This window comes from Ursus americanus, chromosome 24, assembly GCF_024610735.1.
Source record: "Ursus americanus isolate L20-20 chromosome 24, mUrsAme1.1.p, whole genome shotgun sequence".
In the NCBI taxonomy this organism is placed as follows: Eukaryota; Metazoa; Chordata; class Mammalia; order Carnivora; family Ursidae; genus Ursus; species Ursus americanus.
The window spans coordinates 15803986-15827960 of NC_142150.1; the positions used below are offsets into that span (position 1 = coordinate 15803986).

Consider the following 23975-nt stretch of genomic DNA (forward strand, 5'->3'; position numbering starts at 1 on the left):
AAAGACAGAGGGAAACACAGGTGAATATCCTGAGGGCTATTTGAGCTACCACTAAATCTACAGGCATCGAAAGAACAGGGGTCGTGGCTTTTGCTGCCCTTTGTGGCCACCAGAGAGCTTTATGTTTACATAATCAGTGCCCTACTGGACACACTACAGGGCTCAGTGAATATTTAGTAAACTCTTCAGTTTCTTGGTTTGTGTCCCTTCTGGGTTAATAGTTTCTACAGTGAAATAGCACTAAGGGAAAACAAATATATTTTTGTAAATAAATATAAATAAATAATGATATAAGCATGGAATTGAGGCTCATCCAGTCCTCTGACTCTCTAGGCTGCCTTTGACTTTGTCTCTGATTTGTGCTATCTGCATACCTTTCCCTGAAAGTTCAGATCTTTCCAAAATATGAGCCTGAAAACTGCAAGACCTATCCTAATCTTTCCTTACGAAATACCTCTGAACCTTCTTGTTCTGTCTCTTGACTGAGATTTTTTCCATTCATTTCAAGGGAGTCAGTACCAAACACTGCCTCTGTATTTGACCTTGAGTTGGGCATTGAGGGTAATACAGGGGAAGCTGAAGACTCAGTCTCTGCCCTTCAGAATTTTGTAACCTAGTTTGGGGATAGGACATGAAGTTAACAGCTGGGGAACAGTTAGCAGGCACTATGATAAAAAGCTAAATTGTGTTTTAGAGTTTAGAGAAAGGACAGATCTTAACAAAGTGGAGTGAATTTTACTCAATTATCTTTAGTTTTTACCCCTAGCCACCTCTCCTGGTGGCTCCAATGGATGCAAATATTAGTGTTTTCTTCATGCACTAAGATTCTTAAATATAATGGCATTTTGTCACACAACATAAATTCTCAGTCCCCACGGAACCTGTAATATAAGGGTTTGTGTTGGGGTGAGAGGAACTTAATTTCAATCAGTGCCCTAAAAAGAGAAAGAATGACAGTCTACATACTTTAAACATCCTTTCACATGTCCCCTTTTTATTTATTTATTTTAAAGATTTTATTAATTTATTTGAGAGAGAGCAGAGTGAGAGAGACAGAAAGCATGAGCAGGGTGGGGGGCAGAGGGAGAGGGACAAGTAGACTTCCCGCTGAGCAGGGAGTGGACATGGGCTTGATGCCAGGACCCTGAGAAGGCAGAGGCTTAACCAACTGAGTCACCCAGGCTTCCCCTCACATGTCCCCTTTTTAAAGAAAAAATAAATTTGTTTGTTTTCACTATAGATATATGCATCTCACTGGATTATAAGCCTTCTAAGTGCAGGGACAACCATTTCTTATTAATTTTTCATCCAGAGTCTTATACTTAAATATCTAACAGAGGCAATCCCAGATTCTTCCCATTGCCTCAAGTCTATAATGGTTAATATCACTGTCTCTTCTCAACTTTCCAGCACTTGGCAAAATAATTTTTAGAGTGACCATTGAATGAGTGATCAGATACCATTCTGAGTTGTGGCTTCACAGTCTGGAGAAATCATAACGTGATCACAAAGAAAAACATTTTGGGAAATTTCAGGCATCAGGAACTGTAAATATGGAGGACCCTTGAAAACTTCAGCCTGCAAGTTCCTTACGTGGCTCAAGTCTGGGAACTGGGGCTTCAACAATCATATGGGAAAGGAAAGAAGAGAGGGGTGTTCGATGAGATTCTGACAGTCTGCCAAATTGGAATTTAACTTTGCTGATGCATGAGGTATTCCGGGTAGAGCAATTATCCTTTTAGTTAAAAGTAATAAATATATTTTTGTTTAAAGGGCAGGTGGTTGGGATTTCTATTTTTTGCCTGTGGCAAGCCCATAATGTAAACCAATGTGGTCTGGATGGGAGGAAATAATCAAATACCATGATGAGATCCTAATCCCTTAGGAACAGAAGCCCATGATAGTGGCTGTGAATGGTTACACACAGCTACTAAGTGGCAGAGACAGGATTCCAATCCAGGGCTGTAAGACCCCAGACACTGTTCTATGCTACATTGCCTCATTCTGAAATTGATTCTAGAGGCAAGAATAACCTCAATCGACTTCTGATCCAACTATTTCATTTTAAAGGGAGAGAAACAAGGGCTAAGAAATACCCATTTACTTGAATGAACATCTCACCTTTTAAAATACTTAGTCCACATCTTGGGGTGGGGGCGTGTATACACCAACCTTGATTAAAAAGGAGGCTTGAAGGTGATCACTGCATTGGTGGTAGGGTTTCCATATTTAATTTTTTATATATTTTTCATGGATGCCTGGTCTGTTCAAATGGATTTGATCCTGTGCATATGTAATGTGAACAATATTTGTTTAATGCCTTTAATGTGCTCTTCTCTTCTGCTGTTTGGTGTATATGACTTTCTCTCCAGTAAGTTCAAGAGCTACATCTATTGTATATTTCAGCAAAAATGAAAAGAAAGATAAAATTCAGCTTCTGACATCCCAATTAGGGTCTTTCAGAGCTTTAAGAATACAATATTCTTCATGCCTGAGTTTGTTGAGAAAAACTAATATACTGAATATCTTGTATCTTCACATTCTCCCCCATCTTGCCTATTAATATATTGAGTCTAGCCTGGTAGGCTTGATTATAGAGCTTTATAGATATCCTTAATATATAGGAAGATCAAGGTGGAAATACTCATATCAGCAAGAGGGATTTGAAGAGAATGAGGGGAGACAGAAGTGGAAGCCACAGATGGTCAGCCACATGTCCCACTCTTACTCCTTTAGAATGAAATATCAGAGGAGAGAAGAATGTTAGATAGGTAGGAGGGAATGCTGAAGGCTAAGAGATTTCTGCTCCCTTTTTACTTAGGATGCTGGAAGGTGATTTCCTTATAGGCCATCTACCTCTCTTGCAACTAAGCATCACAGTTTGCTTAAGTGGAGGGAAAACCTGGGTGTAGCCTTCTCAAACTATCCTTATTTCCCATGAATCTTGGGTAAGAGCCAGAATTTCCCACATGTCCCTGAGATAGGATGTGGAGGTTACTGGAGATTTTGTCTGGGGAGTTTGCCAGAGGGAATTCCTGGCATCAAGAAAAAGTGGTCCTATAGTTGACTTCATGGGAGTAACCACTGGCTCTTGATGGAGTCTGCAACATCACCTGTAGTTAAGTCAACATGGACGCTATCACACCCTGACCAGGGAAAAGAACAGACCACGAGTTTTACCAGTTGCAAACTTTGGCATTGAATGTCAACAGAACACTCAGGAGTAAGGCTAGTCTTGTGTCAGTGGTCATTAATCCAGGGAGAAATCAATACAAATTATTGTACAGTATATATGAGCAAAAATCCCGAGGGTACCACATGCACTACCCCCTCCATTTACCATGAAGTCACAGACACCACAAACACTCTAAAACCCAGATACTATCTTGGAGAGGAGTTGAATGAAGAGAGAGAAATCTGAAAGACTAAGAATTTCATCCCAAAGAGACTGATAAATTACTTAAAAGAAAGTTCTTATCAGGGTCCAGCAAACTGTTTCTACGAAGACATCAAATGATTGCCATCAAGATGTATAAATGTTTTTATATGTTGGGGACATGTTTGTGAATACACATTTGATTTTCAGCCAATTCAAATGTTTGAAGAGCAACGAAGCAATTTTATACTTGGAAGCTGCAGCTACGGAGCATGTAGTAATTCTTTCTTTCTCCGCCCTGTGTGGCACTGTCGTCATTCACTGAGGAGTCTTCCTAAGGAGGGAATGGTTCAGTGCCCTCCAGTTCAGTTTGTGCTGCACCACCAAACTAAGCAGTCTGACATGCGTTAATTACAACAGAACAAATGGAAGGGCCATTCCCAGTTTCAGTTAAGGCTAGTCACATCAGCTTCTAGTGGAAATAGGACTGGGGTCTGGTGGAAAGTTAGCTGAAAGTGGCTTTTCCTGGAAAGCTGACAGCTGGATTTTTTGAAAGAATTAGGAAAGAGTCTAACTTGGGACTTCTTACCTGGGGATTCAGGTATATTTCTTTTGGGGGCAGAACTATTATTTTACCAAATTCTCAAATAGGTCTTGCCACCTCTAAAATACTCACCATCATAACTTTTGAGCTGGAAAATCATTAAGAAGGGTATGAAAATGCCTCATCCCAGGGTATCTTTCCTTAAAAAGCATTGAAGGCAGAAAGGTTTACTGATCTTCAAACATAAGCCATAGTTTCCTGATGCTTTTCTTTACCTGGAATGCTCTTTCTGGCCATCTCTGTCTTACCAATTCCTCTCTTTAAAAGCAAAAACAAGGGGCGCCTGGGTGGCACAGCGGTTAAGCATCTGCCTTCGGCTCAGGGCGTGATCCCGGAGATCTGGGATCGAGCCCCACATCAGGCTCTTCTGCTATGAGCCTGCTTCTTCCTCTCCCACTCCCCCTGCCTATGTGCCCTCTCTCGCAGGCTGTCTCTATCTCTGTCGAATAAATAAATAAAATCTTTAAAAAAAATAAATAAAAGCAAAAACAAAAACTAATTTATAAAGCATTTTCCAATTCCTTCACAGGATGTTTTCAACTCTTCTGAGTTCTGAGAACATTTTCTTTGTAGCTGTCTGATGACATTATTATTCTACCTCTTATACTTGTGTGTGAGTGTATGTGTGTGTGCATGTGCATGTTCCTATTCTATTATTTCTTTACAGAATAGTAAAGCCCATAGGATAGCAAGGGTGTCTTAATCACCTGGAAATCACAGGTGGTTGTAAATATGTGTTGCATGCTCAACTTAGTATTTGCCAACTTGAATTGAATTTTGCTGTCTGGTTGGATCCATAAGTCAGTTGGTGTGGTCAGTAAAATATTGTAGGTTCTTGGCTTACAAAAAGGGTGACTGAGTAATGACAGTGGATTAGGTATTTGTGTGCTCTTAGGGTTACTTTGAAGAGTCACTGGGAAGAAAAGTGTGTTGTAACTCAACGCCTAGAACAGAATCTGGTACATAATAGCTCCACAACAAATATTGGTTCTATGAGTGACTGACTACATGAATGTACCCATAAGTTATCCTTGTTTTAGAATTTATTAACACTATCACTTGTAACCACGGCTTTGTTCTTTTCTAGCTACCTACCTCTCCATCCACTCAAGGAACATTTATTTTCGCCCAGGTGATAGTCTGATTACAGAAATGGAATCCCTACAGAGTACCATGGCAGGGTCATACTTTCACCTGGTGTAGACTGATGTTCCCACATCTTTATGGGGTATTCTTATCCCTTAATCACTTCCTTTAACAAATAGGCTCCCTTTCAACTCTTGCAAGTCTTTCTGGGCTTAAGTCTGAATAATTATCAGATTGCTGTTGGTCTTAGGAAATGCTGGCCTGAAAATGGGGTACCAAGACTTCTTTCCTCTGTCATCAGTTGGAATCCAGGGATTCCTCCTAGCTGAGGAGATGTTCAATCAGAAAGGCAAAGAACACCATTAAGAGATAAGACCAAAGCACTTGTTTTTGGTCTGGCCAATCAAATGGACGGGCATTAGGTCAAGATAGACATGATACAGTGATGTTAACCTACATACCCATCTTAGAAATGTTGTACATAGAGCGGTCCTTTTCCATGTTACTGGTTTCATGCTAGGTACTGTCTTAATTTCCTAGGTCCTCTTTTTTTAACCAGCTAGTATTAACTTTTCATTGGTGATAACATTAAAATGCCTCTCTTATACTTGTTTTGCAATTTCTACTTTTTCTTGGTATTGATAGCATCATAGAATTAAAATCAGGGCATGTCTGTTGCTTGTTAGTACCATAACTTTGCCATATGTTCTAAGGTTTGTGAAATGGAGAATAAAGCCCTTGAAAGTGGAGATTTTCAGACTCTTGAGTCTCAGCATAAACATAAAAGTGTTCTACTTTTACAAGAACTGTGATTGGCCTAACTGATGTGACTATATCATCTGTGATCTCTGGGAGCCATCACAGTACCTAAAACAGTGCCAATGTGATGTGTGATGAATGATCTTCCCAACTCTTCAACAACTGTCCAGTCCTGAAACCAGTTTAAAACTAACCTGTCTTCCTCTTCTGCACTGAGTCAATCCTTTATAATTTTTAAAAATATATTAAGATAAAGCAAAGATTCCAAAAGGTCTTCTGGATGGTCCTTTCGTGCCCTTAAATCCCAGGGATAGAATGATAAAAGAACCCTGGGCAGGAAAGCAGGAGACCTTGTTTCTGCATCAGCATGGGCCAATAATTTAATATGCAAACTTGTGTGATTGTCCTACCTCTCTGGGCTTGTTTCTTTATTTGTAAAATGAGGGGCTCAGATTAGATTTCCTAAGAGCTTTTCCATATTTCACATTCTGTGAATCTATTGCTGAGACACCCCCAACCTTATGTCTAAGCACGCTGAGTGAGAGCATATTATGGGGAGCTCATTTATTTCAGGTGTTTTCCTCCATATTGAATTAAATCGCTCATTTGTCTTTGCCTCTGCCTCATACCTCCCACAACTTTATTTTAGGTTATAAAGTTTGCTGCCAGGTTTTTTTTTTTTTTCCTGTTCTTCTTGACCTAAAGTAGTAAAAGAGTTACTATGACAACGGAGTAATTTTCTTGGATGGCCACATTCAATTTGCTTAAGTAGATATTAGGAGTGCAACATGTTTCATTAGCTCCAGGGCCCTTGGGATGTAACACTGAAGTGCTGGGCAGACCAGAGCTTCAGGTTAAGCCCATTGAAACCTGGGTCTATTGACTGTGTAGAGATGACATTTTCTTTATAGGGCCTGTGTCTTAGTTGCTTAGACCTGGTAAGTACCAAAAGTAATTACTAAAGGAAATTGTAAGAAGATCAGCTACTTTAGCTAACAAAAAAAGAAATGGAAGAAAAACTTTAAGCATAATGCTGGATAACATAAATCAGAAAGTAAATATCCAAGATATTAAAAAATATGTTTTGTATCTGTTTGTTTATTTTCCTTTTATATGAAAGAGGAAAACAGACCTTTATCTAAATTAAAGGTTAGGTTCCCAAATGCAGTATATTAAGTAGATGGAAATTATATGCAACTGATGTCCAACAGTAAGGAAATAGAATGAATTTGGTCATTTGAGTAAAATGCTAATTCTAATTAATTATCATAACGGTGATACAAATAAAAACTAATATTTAGTATAATAGTAGCAGTGAACATTTTTAATGTTTTCAATATGCCAGACATTGTGTTCATGACAACCATATGGAATTTATTATTATTATTATTATTTTCTCAGTTTTACAGATAAGAGAAATGGAGATTTAGAAAGGTTAATAACCTACCCAAAGTTATGGCTCTTTTTTTTTTTTTTTAAAGATTTTATTTATTTATTTGACAGAGATAGAGACAGCCAGCAAGAGAGGGAACACAAGCAGGGGGAGTGGGAGAGGAAGAAGCAGGCTCATAGCAGAGGAGCCTGATGTGGGGCTCGATCCCGGAACGCCGGGATCACGCCTTGAGCCGAAGGCAGGCGCTTAACCGCTGTGCCACCCAGGCGCCCCGAAAGTTATGGCTCTTAAGTAGACAGGCTGAGTGGCAAATTTAAGGTGATCTCACTCTCACCTCTTGCTCTTAGCTATATTCAATACTTACATAATCTGAACATACCTTGTAACTCCCAGACCTTTGAGGATGATGGAGTTAAAAAGTGAAGAAGGTTTTAAGATACCTTCTCCAAGGACTTTGTTAAGTGTGTGTATGTTTAAGTATGAACCTGGAAATGACAAGTTAGGCAGGTGTCAGTGCTGTGTAACAACACCAGGATGATTTTATGGGACATATTGGAGAATTTCTGGAGGGAGCCTAGCCATGTGCCATAAACTTGTGGAGTTTTTTCACAATTAAACAGAACCATGCAGGCCATCTATTGTTAAGATTTTAAGATAACTAGGAAATAGAACATATATCCAAGTGCACCCTCACATCCATCCATACATAAACACTTTCTATTCGATGCATGATTATACTCAGACACTGAGATGATTACAAGGACCCAGAATGTATTCTTCCCAGAATCAAACTGTGGATTCTGTGCTTATAGAAAACATTATACATGCAAATATATAAGAAAGCACAGCAGAGCCCACTGTTCAGATGGGAACTTTCCTAACAGGGTAGGACAGGCTGGGGTGATAGCATCTTCTAACTTTGTCTTGTCTTTGTATCAGGGTGGGAGACATCATGGCGAGGCATGAGAACATGGAATTGAATCAGGTGGAGCTGTGTCTGTACCCTGGTTGTACTGCTTATTAGCTGTAATATCTTAAGGGGTGATTTGATTTAAATATTCTCAATTCCTTCAGCAGTGAAATAGGGATAATTTCTTACTCACAAGGCAGCAAATCAAGGTCTAGTGAGTTGTTAGTAGGGTATGGTACCTTGGGATCTACCTATATGAAGACGTGAAGCATGCCTTTGGAGAGACTGCAGGATAGGGGCCAGACATGCTGACCTAGACTTAGTGTACTGGAAGTTGTGATTGCCCTTGAAGGTCTGCTCCACTCCTCTCCTATTACATGGTTACTATTCAGATTAGTTGGGCCCTGATTAGCAAAAGCCAGTCAGCATTCTTTCATCCCCTTTGGCATAGCAATTATGTCAGGTGTTAGCAATAACTATAGGTCTAAGCCAATGAACACATGCCATTTTCTGACCAGGTTAGTCAAGTCAGAACACAGAATTATTTTATCTATGATTAGATAAAGGATAGGATCCCTCTCTTATTTTGAAAGATATAATGTACAGCTATAAAGGTTGAGGCCACTATAGCCACAGGGGAAAACGTTTGGATATAGCTATCAAATGTAGGAAGGAAGAGATAAATGAATTTTAAGGAAATAGAGCCAGAGCCCTGATCAAACCATTCCTAAACCCCATCCACTTTTTTTCACTTAAATGAGACAATAAATTCCTTTTGCCATTTAAATATGGTTGATTTGGATTTTGAATTTGTTATTACTTACAACTGAAAGCATGCTAAAATACACATGCTTACAATTTTAATTGCCAGAGGACAGAAATGATTATGAGTTTAGAGTGAGCCTATGTCTTGAACTTGTTCCTGGCAAAAGTGTCAACCACTCCATTCCCCTCACCCACCATCTCTTCATCCTTCCTAACCACCCATGCCCCTAAACTTTGGACACATGTTTGATGCATAGGCTGAGATAGTTCTGTAATTAGAAGTTAAACAAGAATTTTACTACACTCTGGGGCACATTAGGTTCAAGCTGTATTGCTTTAGGGCCCTCTAATGGACATTAACACAAAAGAAGGCACCAGGCCTTTTACTTTTTACAGCTTTGGCCATAGAAGACAGCAGTACATTTGTGTGTGGCTCATGATGGCTATTTTCCTTAACCAGGTTATCTAAGACAGCTTGCTACAAAGTTTAAAGAAATAATATGTATGTACAGAGTTATGTGTAGCCAGTACAGTACTGAAGCGGGCTTATGGAGTAAAAAAATCATGTTTTACTTCTTTCTTATATGGCCATCTGCTAGAGTATGACATAGAGGATGGGAGGGTTGGAAGAAAGCATGAGAATGAATAACTGATTCTACGAACCAGCATGGATCAGGAAACTGGTGAGCAACCAAGTAAAATCTTGTGGCTCTGCCTTAAGCTCATCTTGGTGGTTCTTGAATTTTACATATTTAATTCTCAGTTCTTTTATTTTGTACTAGAATCATGTTAGTAAAGGCCATCCTAACTTATTTAATAAATAAGCTCTAAAATCTCAGTGGCCTAATAAAATAGAAGTTAGTTATTATACTCATGTAATGAATGAAGACTGGTGAACCTGGTCTGTGTTGCTGATTTTTCTCCATGTTGAATTTGAGGATTCAACCTTTTTCTATTTCATGTTCTGCTGTCATCTAAGTCAGGGTTTGGAAAATTATGTCCTGTGGACTCTCCACTAATTTTGTAAATAAAGTTTTATTGGAACAGAGTCAAATGTTTATGTTTTGCTCATGGCTTCTTTTGTGCTATGAAGGCAAGGTGGAGTAGTTCTAACAGAGATCATATGACAACAAAGTGTAAAATATTTACTATCTATTCCTTTTCAGAGAAGTTTGCCAGCCTTTGCTCCTGGGCCCATTTGTCCTCTGCATTGAACCAGCAGGAATAAAAGAGCATGGAGAACTTACAAATGCTTCTTTAAAGCCTTGGATCAGAGAAGACATTCATTTCTTCTACTTCCATTTCATTGGTAAAAATTGGTCACATGGCCACAATAGATGTAAACAGTTCTGGGAAATGTAGTCTCTGGCTAAGAAGCCTCTTCCCAGCAATGACTTGACATTGTGAAGGGTGGAGCACACATTTTGGTAAACAATTATCAGTCTCTGCTACAAAACTCCTAATCATAGCCTTGAAAGGGACCACAGAAGTTATGTTTAATTAATTAATTCCTATTCATCCCCTGTATCCTATGTTTCAGGCAAAATTTTGGGGTCTTAAAAAAGAGAAATGAATAAGACTCAGTCAAATAAGTGAAACTACCACACACAGATCGCTTTCATTCTTATTATAGGAAATTCAAATTTAAGACAGTCATCTGAATAATCACAGTGGGAATAATGGGCTAATAGGAGAGGGGAGTATGGGTACCGTCTGGTCCTAGGTCAGTGTTTCCCTAGATATCACCTGCTGGTTATTCCTGGGTGGATGAGGTGATTGGAAAATGAATTTGTTCACACTGAAAGATTTGAGCAGAGACTCAGAATTGGGGCTCACAGGGCATTGGGCAGGGGCATCTGGGTGGCTTAGTCGTTAAGCATCTGCCTTTGGCTCAGGTCATGATCCCAGCGTTCTGGGATTGAGCTCCGCATCGGGCTCCCTTGCTCTGCGGGAAGCCTGCTTCTCCTTCTCCCACTCTTCCTGCTTGTGTTCCCTCTCTCGGCTGTCTCTCTCTGTCAAATAAATAAATAAAATTAAAAAAAAAAAAAGAGGGCATTGGGCATGTAGAACTAGGCTACACAGACCATGCCAAAATCTTACCGAGGAATCTTGCTGGCGACTGGGGAATATAGAAGATGTCAACAATAATGTCAGCTTCAGCTGGGAGTTGAAGAGGCAAGACAGGCTTTCCTTTCATGTCCTTATAATTTAAGTTCAATGTTTTTCCCTGTATTCCATTCTATGCTCCCTTTCTTTGATTAAATTCGATTAGGTGTTTACTTTTTGCCTGGCAGTGAGGACACTAAATAAGACATCACCTTTTCCTTGAGGAACACATGATTTAATAGAGGAGATAAACACAAAAATAAGCAGTTTCAGTAAAATATGGTAATTTTCTTGAGGATACCGTGCCCAGGTGCCTAATTCCACATGAAGGAGTAGTTTGGGGTGCTAAGAATGACTTCCTAGGTGTGATGACACCTGAGTTCTGTATTAAGAGATAGGATTAGGTACAAGCAAGGGAATGAGTAAGGGGAGACAGCCGCCCAGGGAGTTAGAATATCATAGAAAAACCCATAGAAGCCTAAAGTAGCACAGTCATTTGGAGGAAATTACAGTTTCTGAAATTATTGTAACATAAAGTTTAAGAAGCAAGACATTAGGACTTGGATCTGGAACAGTAGCAAGGGGCAGATTGTAGTGGTCCATGTAGACCATGTTGAAGACCTAGGATTCTGTTGTTTCAATGATGGGGAGACACTGAAGCTTTTCATCTCTACATTGCCATTTCTTTTTACTAATGGGACAAAACTGCATTCAGAATAGAGGCTGATGACTTGTTATGAAAACTATGGTGTAAGGAGAAACATGGAAGATGCTGTATATCTCACTAAAGACATAAGCCAAGATCAAAAATCCAGAATCCCTAATAAGCCCCTGATCAATAGCAGCATCCTTAGTCTGGCCATGGCTCAACTAAGGAGTGAGGGAAACTCCTAGTTCCAAAGGTGTTTTTTTTCCCTTGGGATTATGAAAGGTGGGATTATATTTTCAGAATCCTTCTAGCTCCTGATTCAATATTATATATCCTATTTTTTGCCCTCATAGTTTTCCGCCTTGTTCTGGGCCTTGTTTTAATTCCAAAGAATTAGAAGGCAACATTTCTTTATGGGGTAGGGGTACACCCTGGCATTCTGGTTAGTAATTTTTCTTATCTCTTTACCTTTAAAAATAATTTTGCTTTTGGTCCAGTCTTGCCAGATGATGAAAGGCACTTTGAGCTTTTAGAGGACAAGGGACTTCTTTCCCTTTTTAGCAACTTCTCTTGTTTATATCAATGCCTCATTCCTATATTTCACTCCTTCTTGCCACTCTTTCCATTCTCAGCTGTCATTGCCATTTGTTTTAGCAATAAATAAGGAATGAAAGGCAAAACAAAACAGCCCGCCACGGTTGCTGACAATGATAAGTCTGTGGGGAGCTTTTTCAGAAACCTCAGAGAAGAGACTCCAGTGGTTTCTCAGCCCACAGGTTTCAGCTGCGCTGGGAACAATGGTTCTTCTGCCTACCTCCAAAGGACAAGATGAGACATGGGCCTTGTTTTTTCTTTCTCTTCCAAGCTTAAAACTTGAGCAAACAATCTTTACTTAACCCATATGGAAAACTTTCAAACACAAACACATTCCTCCTCTCCTATTAGTGCTGGGATGAAAAGCAAATTTCAAATTAGTTAATGTTCATGTAGTTAAGTGGTTCCCTATTGACTGGGAATACGTAGGTGCGGGAGTGGATTTGGAGAGGGGCTTTTGCTGTCGGGCCAACAGCAGAATGAAAGCCAAAATCACTCAAATTGCAAGAGAAAGTTTAGGGGGGAAAAAGCACAAAGAAATCATACAACACAGACCCTTGCCTATGTTGTACGTTGGAGTTCCCACTCACATGGCATATCTAGGTAGCACTGTGAAAAATGGAGGCAAACTTTTGGGGACCATCCTGTTCCTTGTCATGGTCCATGAATATTTATGGAATGGCCCTTTATAGGGGTGCTTGGCGCCACCACACAGTTTTATTATTTGGCAGATTGAAAACTAGTTCCAAGCTCACCCTTGGTCCTCTGAAAAGAATGTCTGGGCTTCCAGCAATGAGGTGGCCACATCATTCCTATTGGAAGACATGACCCTCTTGTTCCATGGCAAGAATGTCTATGCATACAATTTGAGAAGCAAACCAATTAGAAACTGAACAGTCCTTACAGCAAGAATCTTGGGAAGTGTCAGCCGGTTTGCTGAAGTTTAGCAATTTCATCCTCACACCTGCAGTGAAGTATTTGAGGAAAATTCAGGATGACCCTATCCTGGTGAATAAGAAAAGCCAAAAGAAAAAAAATCAAATATTTTGAACAAGTTGAAAATTGGTTGAGAGGTCATAAATTGGAGGAGCCTTTGATTCAGTGCAATCAATATCCAGCAGTCGAGAGAGTTTGATTTAATCCCAAAAGGGCTCCTTCTCTAATAAATCACCACATTCACCCTGAAATATCACTGTTATGTCATGGATATCAGAAGATTTTTAACTATGGGCCCATAGTGCCCATGGATGGACATCAAGGAGGTACATAACTGGGTATTTTCTTTTTTTAGAGAAAGAGAGAGAGAGTGAGCATGTGGGGTGGGGGAATGGAGGGGAGAGGCACAGGGAGACAGGGAGAGAAAATCTTAAGTAGGTTCCATGCCCGGCTTGGAGCCTGTGGTGGGGCTCAATCTCATGACCCTGAGATCACAACCTGAGCCTAAATCAAGAGCTGGTCACTTAACCAACTAAGCCACCCAGGTGCCCCCATAACTGGATATTTAAACTTGCTAAATTTCTAGGCAAATTTCATGTATGTGCCTTTATGTGTATGTGTGTGCACGTGTGTGTTTGCACTTTTCTCAGAAGATTTATTGCTTTCATCAGATTTCAAAGGGATTTGTCAGACTTAAATATTAACAACGAATGTTAGAGTGTTGAAGTAGAAAAGGACTTCAGAAATACCTGGCCCTGGGGTTTTCAACGTGCTTTGCTGTGCTCAAATTTTCATGTTCATGAGATTCACCTGAGATGCTGGTTTAAAGATTGCTGAGCCCCACCTCTACCTAGACAGGCTAATGTGGTAGATTATAGGAGTGGGGCCCAGAGTTCTGCTTTTTTTTTTTTCCTATTCAAAATTCATTGGAGGTTTTTTTTTTTGTTTGTTTTTAATTTATTTCTTAATTGCAGAATAGTTGACACACAATGTTACATTAGTTTCAGGTGTACAACATAGTGATTCTACAAGTTTATCCATTATGCTATGTTCACAAGTGTAGCTAGCATCTATCATCATACAACACTATTACAATACCATTGTAGAGTTCTGTTTTTTTAAATTAATTCCAGCGTGGTGAATATACAGTGTTATATTAGTTTCAGGTGTACAATATAGTGATTCAACACTTCCATATATTACTCAGTGTTCATCAAGGTATTGTAGGCTTCATCCTCTTCACCTATTTCACCCATCCTCCCCACCCACCTCCCCTCCGTAGAGTTCTGTTTTTTAAAAAGAACTTCAGGGATCGTGAGCTGAATTCATGGGCCAAAGATTATATTCTGAATGCCAAATGAATTTAAGAGACATAGGGAAGTGGAATGATCAGGTGCACAGGATTGGCAGAAATCACTTGCCCTTCAAGCCAAAGCAGCTCTTTTTCTGCTTTTCATATTGAGCTTCCCATGTAAGATTTCATTTGAACAAGGACTGGAAAATAGCATGGAAGTCACTGACATAATGCAACACCTTCATATTGCAGAAGAGGAAACAGACTCAGAGAGATAAAGTGGTAATGCCAAGGTCACAATAGTTGTTAGTGGCAGGATTAAAACCAGAACCTAACCGCCCCCCCCCCTCCCCGCCCCGGTTCCTGGTCCAGCCTTTCCATCATGGCTGATTCTCTTAAAAGCCACAAATTGAAGTTAAAACACCGAACAGTTTTTAGCATATTATCTGGAAAGGAAAATAAGAAGTGTTTAAGTTTTCTTATCCAGCCAGATGAGGAAGCCTTCCAGCCTTGGAATGTTTAAATTAGGAGACAATTGGGTGATCAGGAGGTCTGAGTGAAGGCCCTGGGAGACCAATAGTAGTTATAAAGGCACCTGGAGCGCACGTGACTGAAAATAGCTTCATTTTGTCTACTGCCAGACTTGCCACCCAAGAGACATTGCCTCCACAATGGTCCCTAGAAAATAATTTGCCTGGCCACCCGGTGAGTTCTTTTATTCATCTATATAGATGAGTCTTTTCTTTGGTTTGAACATTATCTGGTAATTAATGGCTTCAAGGTGATTCTTCAAACTTGACTTTAGGATTTCCAACATGGTATAAAATTTCAATTCAGTTTATTATTGGGGAGGAGTAACACTTAGCTTTCTTCATGAGTTTAGAATTGTATTCATTTAGAAAGGTGAACTTCAAAAGTTTCCAAAGCTCAGTCAAGGTAAATTTGGGTGGTAATATCAATTAACCAGGCTAACAGGAGTTGTAAAACCAGTCTGAAAATGTTTTCCAACCTCTCTCTGATTTCTGATGCTGCCGCCTTCTGACTTATAAAAACAGTTTCTTTTCTTTGTTCTCAGTTTCCATTTTGGGTTCTGGCCAGTATTGAGAACTAGGAATTTCAAGGCTGGTTTACAAAACTATCAAAAAACTTTTTTTTTTTATATGTCAGACGCTGTTAACATGGAACATGTAGTGAAGTGCAATTTATCCAGGATGCGAATAATCAACCCCGTAAAATAAAACAAGAGTTGTATTTTGTACAGTTTTGTGCAATGACTATTGACATTCAGAATCCCGACCTGAGGCCCTGCAGATTCTTGATGTGCCTAGCTCATCAAAGGAAGATTCCACTGTAATCAGTCACCATTCAGTGCCAAGTACATCTTACCATATTTTATTGTATCATGGAGGTCTCAGCATGGAGGTCTTAGCATGGACATGTCCAGCCAATTCTGACATGTCAATGCCTATCCCAAAGCCTGGGGGCATGGACCCACTGGTGCTCTAGTTGGGAAAAGGAAGGCCCAAATTGCACTGTACCAGATGCAAAAGAATTTCACCCTGATGGGAGAGAGTTGGGGGTGTAGGTTTGTGAGGTCGATAAGGCTATTAAAGAAGACTGTTGGCTTTATCTTGGGGCAGCCATATGAAGGCAGTCCCTTCTGGAGCAGTGGCAGAGGTTTAGGAAGATAGGGCAATGTGCTGGGTATCTGGTGTTTGTGGACCCTCCAGATTGGCTCTCTACCCTTTTCCATCCTTCTCTGAACCCCAGAGATGATCTTGGGCTCTCTTGTCCTCTGGCTTCTGGTTGGGTTTGGTTAGAGCATTAGCAGGAAACAAAGAGTACAGTAAGGTCATTACTCTGGTATTATCACTCCAGTTTCCTTAACATCCTTAGGCTGGGTGTTTTTCTCAAGTGAAGGTCATAGCTCTGTCCATTGTCCTCCACCCTCCTCTCTGTCTCTGCAGGTTCTGTAATTGGCTGTCTTGTCTTGTCCCTTCAGTCCTGGGGGTGGTGATGGTGATCCTCTGTCAGTTACTTTGGGATAGTGCACCATCCCATGTGTTTTTTTCTGTATGCTCTATACTCTCTACAACTTGGGAACTTGGGCAAGAATCCTTCCCCCGCCCCCAAGATTTATTTATTTATATTAGAAAGAGAGAAAGAACATGAGTGGGAGGAGCGGAGAGAGAGGGGGAGAGAATCTCAAGCAGACTCTACACTGAGCATGGAGCCAGCAAGAATCCTTTTATTAAATGTGCTTTAATTTTTCCAGTTTGAGTGTATCATCTGTTTCCTGATGGGACCCCAACTGACAGGTATGTAATAATGAGTCAGTAAAATGAACTTGTGTCATTAATAGTTGATAAGATATTAAGAGCATGCAAGGCAAGGAAGCTCTGGGTCTTAATATACACAGGGATATCTGGGGATGTGTAGAGTTTGGAATTAACATTAACACATAATTTCTCTGAACTCAGCCATCCCAGTTACCTCTTGTAAGTATTTGGGGTACTGTCACTGTCTACCTAGCTCTGGTCTTTTTAGATAAACCAGTTTGCTCAAATAAAGTCACCCTAGAGATAAATGTCAGGTCCCTCAGACAAAAGGACTGTTTTCAGAACTCACTTATACCATCTTCCACTTGCCTACTTCACTCAGATCCCAATTCTTCAGATTCCTCAGCTTCCTCAGTTTCTTCTGATTTGCCATTTCAGTGCCATTTTTATTACTAGTTTATTTTTTGGTTAAAGACTGTTTGTTATGGACTCTGGGAAACAAACTGAGGGCTTCAGAGGGGTGGGGGTGGGGGTTTGGGATAGGCCAGTGATGGGTATTAAGGAGGGCACATATTACATGGAACACTGGGTGTTATATGCAAATAATGAATCACAGAACACTACATCAAAAACTAAGGATATGCTGTATGGTGACTAACATAACATAATAAAAAAATATTATTAAAAAAAAAAAAGACTGTTTGTACTGATGTCTTGACTTTGACCATGGCACCTTTCCAGGACACAATAACAGCTTTCAATAGTTTATGTTTGTTGAACTCTTGCTATGGCCAAGTATTTCGATAAATGCTTTATATGCTTGATCTCATTTAATTCACACTACAACATCATAATGTAGGTATTATTATTACCCCCATTTTACAGATGAGGAAGCTAAGACTTGAATGGTCATATGACTCATAAGTGGCAGAGCTAGAAGTTAAACTCACGTCAGCCCATGCTGGTAAGCTCTATGTGGTATTTACCATTTGACTCTCCACAGTGTTACAACAGGAGGAAAAAAAGAAATGCAAGCCCATATTTTTGACTGGCTAAATTTTTCTCTACAGAGACACATTCAAAGACTTCTCTACAACCACAGTTTATTGAAAGTAATCAGAAATGTGGAAAAGTAGATAAAGGTCACATTTGGGGGGGGGGTCATATCAGGATTTCCCTTGCTTTAAGCCAGATGAGAGGAATGGTTTGTGATGAAACCCTGTATTTTAGCAGATAAGTTTTGAGCCATTCACGTATTCATTCATTTCTTTAACACACTTAAAAAAAATCTTTTATTATGGGATCAATACAGGGGATAAAAAGATGGAAATGATACAGTATTTGCCCACAAGGGGCTTAAAACCAAGTGAAATAAATAAATATGGGAATAGATAAATGGAATCTAATTCCTACAGATTTAAAGACCTCTTTTTACTTCAGACATGAACACAACTCCATACAAACTCTTTGAAAGTAGGTATTCATGTAAAGTATAGGGGTGATCCTGTTACCTAGAGTGAAGTCTGGAATCAATATATGTACATGAGCAGTATATTAGGCCTCTCCAGAAAGACACACCATACATCTGTATCTACTCTATATCTGTATATCTATTCTATATATCTATATCTAAGTCTATATCTAGAGGAAGATTTCTCTTAAGTAATTGGCTCACGTGATTATGGATGCTGGTCAGTCCAAAATATGCAGGCTGGGCTGGCAGGCTGAAGACCCAAAGAAGAGCCAAGGAGTTCAAGTCTGAAGGCTGTCTGCTGCAGAATTCCCTCTTGCTCAGGAGTAGTCAGTCTTTGGTTTTATTCAGGTCTTTGCCTGATTGGATAAAGCCCACCCACATTATGGAGAGCATTCTGACCACCATAAAGTCCATCAATTTAAATGTTAATTTCATCCCAAAACACCAACATGTTCCACATATGAGTGAAACCATATGATTGTCTTTCTCTGATTGACTTATTTCACTTAGCATAATCCCCTCCAGTTCCATCCATGTCAATGCAAATGGTGGGAGGGAAAACTGAACAGGAAGAAATCAGAGAGGGAGACAAACCATGAGAGACTCTGGACTCAGGGAACAGAACTGAGGGTTACAAAAGGGAGGGGGGGTGGAGAGACAGGGTAACTGGGTGATGGGTATTAAGGAGGGCATGTATTGTGATGAGCACTGGGTGTTATATGCAACTAATGAATCACTGAACACTACATCAGAAACTAATGATGTACTATATGCTGTCTAATGGAACATAAAAAACAAACAAACAAAAAACACCATCATGGAACCATCCAGAATCATGTGTGATCACGTATCTAGGCACTGTGGCCAAGCCAAGTTGACCCATAAAATTAACTACCACAATTAGGCAGAAGGTGCCTCAGAAACCAATACAATTAGTAAGAGCTAGGCTCTGAAGACTGCAGAACTCCTTTTCTCCTCACCATAGGGAGGACAGCAGAACCCGCTGAAGTACTGTAATTAAGCAGGGTAAGCATGGGATAATGAATTCAGGAGAGAAAGCTCTAGGCTACTGCATTGAATTCTAATTTTTGCTTGCTTGCATCCCCATCCTCACCCTCCATCATTAGGATATTCCTCTGTTCTGTTAGGTCAGCCAGTCTTTATTTCTTGTTGACCAATACCTGGATCTGTGTCTGGCAAAGAATAATATGCTATTGTAAAGATTTACTAGGTCCTATCCAAATCAAGAATCACTTATTTATTCATTCATCCATTTATTAATTCTTTCAGTGATCTATTTAATAAATCTTTGTTAAGAAAGTACTAAATGCCAAAAATCCTTCCAGATTTTGGGAACTGAACAAGCTTCAAACAAGATGCATGTAGTTCTGGTCTTTATGGAGCATACTGCCCTTGAGGTAAGATGGATAATAAACCAATAGTTGCTCAAATAATTACTTTATTATAGATGTAATAAATAGCATGAAGAAAAAGTACAGGGTACAGTGACAGGATAACACAGGGATGAGTTAAAGTAGCAGACACTGAAAGCTGATAATAAAACCTATTTCTTTATATCCCAAACTAGTCCATAAAATCCCATTTATATAATGCTCCATAATCTTTTTCCTTATGACTTGAAACACATGAGTATGGTGGCCCTCAAAGCTATGTGTTGAAAATGGCAGAACCACACATTGAAAGCAGCTTGGGTTTCTGAAACCCCACATAGAAGGCCACCCACCAAATGCCAGAATTGGAACGCTACATGTAAGAAATGAATTTATATTGGGCTTAGCCACAGTAATGCTGGTATTTGTTTATTCTGAAGCTAGAATTACAGTAAATAATATGGAAACTAATTCTGAAACTTGAAATGCAGTGCTATCTATGACAAATATTTAAAATAGGTGACATTGACCTCTTAGTAATGTGTTAGGAAGTCAGAAAACTCTGAGAGGTTGGAAAAATGGAGACCCATGCTATAAATTTGAGGAAAAGTTTGGTAAAGGTATTGCTTCTGATAATTTGAAGGCAGAAGATGGACCTAACGACCCTGTAGTTTCTATTCTTAATCAGGGGTGATTTTGCACTGCACTGGACATTTGGCAGTGTCTAGAGACATTTTCGTTTGTCACAACTGGAGAGGATGGTGGTGCTACTGGCTTGTAATGGGTAGAGGCCAAGGGATGCTGCTAAATATCTAATAATGTGTAGGATAGATCAGTGCAATAAAAAAATTATCCGTTGTAAAATGTCAATGATGCTGAAGCTGAGAAACTCTGTTCTAGGGTATGTAGTTGGAAAGATTCAGAATGATCATGTAAATTGGCTTTCACTTCCATCTTTCACCAAGATGTTACTAGAAAAATAAAGATAAATCCAGAAAAAAATTGGACAGTTTTCAGAAAGTAAGGAAATATTGAAAATCTCAAATCTTGGATCCTCTAAAGAATCTTGCTTTTAGAGTAGTGACCTCAAACCATAACAGATGAGATCTAAAGAGGTTTTGGATGACAGTGGCTAATTTACACAGAGCTTTGGAGTAAAGATCAGATTAAAGGTATGTGACCTTCCCACCCAAGTCTTTGATTTCAGCTGGCCTCAAGATATCTGCTATTAATTTGAGACAGATTGTTCTGGGAACTTGGAAGCAAAAGCCTACATCAGCCTTGAGATTTTTACCAAGTAAAAACTTTGGATATGGTTACTGGAACATGGAACTGATTGGAACTAGATTAGAAGCCTACCAAGTATTTGAGGAAAAGATATTGTGAAAGAAATTTTCTTTGCTGAAGCAGTTAGTATTATTTTAGTGAGTAGTTACTTATTAATTATAAGGAGCTCAAGAGTCTTTGTGGAAATAGCATTTAAATGGGTCCTCAAAGATAAAAGGGAACAATCAACAAGTCAAAATTGTAGAACATTGTATACTCCCCTAGGCTAGGAACTGAATGAGAGCTAGAGTAATTGAGATACAATAAATTAAAGGAAGCATGCTGATAGAAAGGCTGTTAGGTTAGGATAAGAACATAAAGGGCTTAAAGTTATGGGGAGGATTTTTGGTAGCTTGTGTCTTTCTAGGGATTTGTCCATTTCTTCTAGGTTGTCTAATTTTCTTGGCATACAGTTGCTCATAGCCTTTCCTTGTAATTCTTTTAATTTGGGGGGGGGGATGAATATGTCATCCCACTGCCTACTGGCCTTCATAACTTTGATGAGGAGTCATCTGTTAATCTCATCGAGATTCCCTGACGTATGATGAGTCACTTATGCTATATTCAAGGTTGTCTGTCTTTGACACCCATACACTCAGAGCTAAAAAACAAGACACAGGGAGAAGATGGCCATCTGCAAGCCAAGTGGAAAGGTTAAGAGGAAACAAATCCTGCTGATACCTTAATCTTGGACTTTTTTCCTTCAGAACTGTGAGAAAATAAATTTCAGTTTAAGCCACCCAGTCTGTATTATTTGTTATAACAGCCCAACCAAACGAGCAAACTAATATAAGCCTTGACACAGACTTCATGCAATTTAATTCTTCTTTCTAGGCTGTGGTTTTCTTCTCTGTTATATGTTCTATCAGTGATGAAAACTAAATGTGTATGTTATTGTTAAAGAACAGCAAAGAAAATAAAAACCCTGGTTCTTGTTTAACTGATCTGCCTATTTTTAGGAAGTGTATGCTTTTATACCTAGTTTAAGCAGATGCAGACTTTATAAAATATAATTATTTTCTCCTCTCGTTTAAAAAATAAGTATCTATTATCTGAGGTGATATTTTTATTTGATTAAATGATATTTAACCCTGTTTTGCAAATAATCACTCACCCAGAATATCTCTGATGGTTGTGCAAGTAGCAGAGAACATTTGATTTATTTTACTACCCTGGTTGGAAAACAAATTTGGTTAGTTAGTTTACACATTTTGTTGGATTTATTTGAGCCATTTATGCTTTGCTTTTTATTTTTTTCTGATAAGACACATTGGAAAAAGAAAGTAGGATGAAAAATTATATCCCACCCAGCTCTGTTACTAAATGGCCATGTTATCTTGAGTTTGCTAACTGGATTTTCTGAGTCTACTAACTACTTTGTAATATGGCATCAATCTCATGGTTGCCTTACCTGGTCATTCATTCATAATTCAAGAAATAAACAAGAAGGCATTGAGGACCTCCTGCATGCCAGGCACTATATTCGATGTTGGTGACTCAGTGGAGAGCAAAACTAGCCACAGTCTATTTTTGAGTTTACATTTTGAGGAGCAAAAAAATAAACATTTGTCAAAGAAATACACAAATAAATATAAAGTTGCAATTTTGCCAACTCTTGTAAGGAGAGAGGCATGGTACTTTGAAAGTTTATCGTGGAACTGGAGAGGGGGCAAGAGAGGAGGGTATTTGATCTAATCAGAGTGTTTGAAGGTCTCCCCAAGGAATTCATAATTGGACTGACATCTGACAGAAGGAGTAGATGCTAACTAGGTCACTGGGAAGATAAAAAAAAAAAGGCAATGGATATGGATGTGGTACTATTTTCTTACTATCATTACTATTATTTAGTAAATGGATGCCTGCTCAGATTCTTTTTTTTTTTTTACATATTCAGTGAAGTTACAGTGTGTCTTGTGATAACTCTTTGTCTTCAGTAAATCTTTCCAAACTTGAAGTTGATGTACCCACAAAAATTCATACTCTCAAAGTAATTGCCACCTGCCACATTCATTAGAAGAACTAGCAAAGAAAAAAAAACTAAAATACAACAATTCAGTGTAAATCATGGCCCTTTTACATTTGTCTTAATCTTGTTACTATTTCCATTCTCTACACCCATATGAAATAACTTTTGTATCTACTGTCTCATATTAAACCTGAATTACTGAATTCTTTCTGTATCTTATCTCATGTATTGGAAAGAGAGTTAATTCTCTTCAGCTTAATCCTACTCCGTTGAAAGGCTTTGTAATAATGTACATTATTTTTGAAGACTTCTGACCAGTAAACTGCATACTTCAAAAATGGACTATCTAAGCTCAATGGGCACCATTTAACAACAAACCGTCTGATTCCCTAATATCAGGCAATTATATAAGGACGATCCAAACATAATAAACTACCTTTTCCCCTCAAGTGAAGACTTACATGGATATTCACCTATTTCTGCTCCTTTCATATAACATTGTTGCTTTCCCATATGAACTGAGACCAAGTCAGCAAGATAGATTAAGCTCTTCTAACTGAGAACAAACTGAACCCAGATGTGAATTAGGCAAGGTGGGCCAATTTTGCGTTTGGTCTTGGGAGTACCAAACGGCCAATTTTTTCAAAGCTTTACAGTACCTGGCAACATTGGGTCAATGCTATAAAGGTCAAGCTTGTGAATGTTCATCTAGCAATCTGATAATTACTTTGCCATCAATATTCCAAATGGACAAAAAAAACTTAAATTATTTTGTTTTTTCTTCCTTTTGTGAAGTATTTCTGGCATGTGTTTGTACTACCTAGTTACTAAATAGCTAGATTTGTTTTTTTTAGATCATTCTAAGCTGGCTTAATGGAGAACTTTTTAAAATTGAGAAGAAATTGAAACTTTTCTTTGGTGAGCAATTCTGAAGCAGAAATAATTTAATGGATCTTTTTATTGGTCTAATTTTGAAAGGTGTGCGTGAAAATAGAGAAACAAAAATGGACGAAGCCAATGTTTGACATGGTAACATAACTGGAATGAGGTGGAGTCCTTATCTCAGA

At 38.9% G+C, this 23975-nt stretch overlaps 1 long non-coding RNA gene across 1 annotated transcript in view; it reads left to right on the forward strand.

Annotated features, from left to right (window-relative positions):
* LOC123799463 (uncharacterized) overlaps window positions 1-21741 on the forward strand; it is a 106882-nt gene extending 85141 nt beyond the window's left edge. Inside the window, exons 8-11 of the long non-coding RNA XR_015721551.1 lie at window positions 10060-10202; window positions 15114-16790; window positions 17637-17715; window positions 19572-21741. This is a non-coding gene — a long non-coding RNA (uncharacterized LOC123799463). The remainder of the gene's footprint in view (window positions 1-10059; window positions 10203-15113; window positions 16791-17636; window positions 17716-19571) is intronic.
* The last annotated feature ends 2234 nt before the right edge of the window (window positions 21742-23975 follow it).